Source organism: Marmota monax, unplaced genomic scaffold, assembly GCF_021218885.2.
Source record: "Marmota monax isolate L192 unplaced genomic scaffold, Marmota_monax_Labrador192_F-V1.1 WCK01_AAM20220418_F8-fsc00014, whole genome shotgun sequence".
Lineage (NCBI taxonomy): Eukaryota > Metazoa > Chordata > Mammalia > Rodentia > Sciuridae > Marmota > Marmota monax.
Genome location: NW_026695222.1, coordinates 19,487,567 through 19,489,655, shown reverse-complemented (window position 1 = coordinate 19,489,655; position 2,089 = coordinate 19,487,567). Strand labels below are relative to the sequence as shown.

The window sequence follows — 2,089 nt, the reverse complement described above, 5'->3', positions numbered from 1 at the left end:
GGGAGCACTTATTTCATGGAGGAAAGTCACTTTAATTATAGTCCCCCAATAAAGTTTGAGATCAAAATCCCTCCCTGGCAAACTTCATCAGCAAATTCAATCAGTATAATTTGTCACAGGAGGCAAGGGACATGCGTCACAGTGAGGAAACGCAGCAGGGCCACGTGGTTAAGAGCCTGCCCTCTGGGGCCCAGATTGCCTGTGTTTGAATCCCAGCACTACCCTCCTGCAGGTGACCTTGAGGAAGTTACTTAAAACTTGTTAAAGTAACAAGGTTTCAGCCTCTTAGTGCTGAGCTAAGGCAGTGTTCTCCAAGCATGGTTTTGAGCAGGCTCATGAGCACCACCCAGAAGCCTGTTAGGATCAGTTGATCAGGCCCTACCCCTGATCAACTGTAGTATGTATTGTTTTGTAACAAAAGAATTCCAATCTCAGCAATTATAAACAACAAACATGTAACATCCCGCAGTTTCTGTGTCAGAAACGTAGATACCATGTATCTCCACGCCTCTGGCCCGGGGTATCAGGTAAGATTGCGGTCAAGTTGTCAGAAGCTATGGGCTCCTGTGAAGACCCAGCTGGGGATGGGTCTGCCACCAAGCTCACTCCTGTGGCCAGGGGCTTACCTCAGTTCCTGGCCATGTGGGCCTCTCCGTGGGACTGCCTCAGAACAGAGTAACTGCTTCTCCCAGGGCAAGTGTTCCAATGGAGAGCAAGAGAGAATGAGCCCAAGAGAGAAGTCAAGCATTTTTTTAACTTAGTTTCTGAAGTGACATCCCATCCCGTTTGCTGTGTTCTTTAGAAACACATCAATAAGCCAGTGGACACTCACAGGGAGGGGATTACACAAGGGGACCAACTTAAGGAGGACCATCTTAGAGACTGTGAACCACACCACTGCCTTTGAAACTCTGGAGGTGGGTACTAGCTGCCTGTGTTTCAACAGCCCTTCAGGTGATTCAGATATACCAAGGTTTGGATGAGATGATGGAGGCAAAGCACCTCACATGGTACCAGGCACAAGAGTACTCAAGGATGAGCCATTTAGGTTATCATGATAATTACTGATGGCATCATCTGAACTTGGCATTCAATCTTTCTGCCTGCACCCAAATATCAAGTCATATACACCAACATTTTTCAAACGTAGCTGAACCTTCGCATCATCTGTGTAGCTTTTAAATATCATGTGTGGTCTACAACCTAGGCAAAGAAACAGAGTCTCTAGGGATGGGGCCCCTTCATCGATATTTTTAAAGCTCTCTAGGTAATTCTAACATGCATCTAAGATTGAGAAACACTTGGAATAGAGTCAGGAAACTGGTATCTCGACATTTTCTTCACTATTAGTCAATCTTTTTGGTGCTGGTGTGTTGGCAAAAGAATCACTTATTCGTGGTTAAAAAAAAAATCAAAACAACAAAGACTATACTTTCAGGGGTCATTTCTACAGTATGTTACTAGAGAAGTTTCTCCGATTGTGTCAAGTACCAGAAACCACGAGGAGGAGTTGAGTGTTCTCTTCTGAGCATGAAGTTGGTCCTAGATGTTGCATTACTGCAACTGCCTTTTGCCATTGATGATCATTCTTAATTCTCTTTAGAGATTAAGAGGGAGAGAATACAATCTGAGTGGTCTCCATTATTAAAGGGGGAAAACATCAAAACTTAAATACAAAATATACAAAGAAGAAAATAAATGACAAAGCTCTTACATGCATATCTTGGTAAGTCACCCCACATCCTTCCTGCCCCTTTGCCTTATAGCTTCTTCCCATTTTACTCTAACCTCTGGGAAGGAACTTTGCTGTCCTGTCCACTGAGCAAATAGAGATGGACACATGAACATGCACATATTTGCACCACAGCACATGGCTCAAATGCTTGCAAATCAGAGCACTGGGAAAAAAAAAAAAGGAGAACCCATGTGTTCTTTCCACTCATGAAGGAAAATCATGCAGCAACTTAGCTCTACCTGGGGTAGCTGGAAATCATGATGTTGGGCAAGAGGGGCAAGGCCATGGGCCGATGCAGAACCTGGGGTAGTAGGACCATTCTTGCCATAAGACCTCTACAGAACCTAGCTCAGC

General features: G+C 44.4%; 1 non-coding gene across 1 annotated transcript; it reads left to right on the top strand.

Annotated features, from left to right (window-relative positions):
• The first annotated feature begins 1,422 nt into the window (after positions 1-1,422).
• LOC124085972 (small nucleolar RNA U3) lies at positions 1,423-1,636 on the top strand. Its single transcript, XR_006849650.1, has one exon. It is a non-coding gene; the product is annotated as a small nucleolar RNA U3 (small nucleolar RNA).
• Positions 1,637-2,089: the final 453 nt, after the last annotated feature.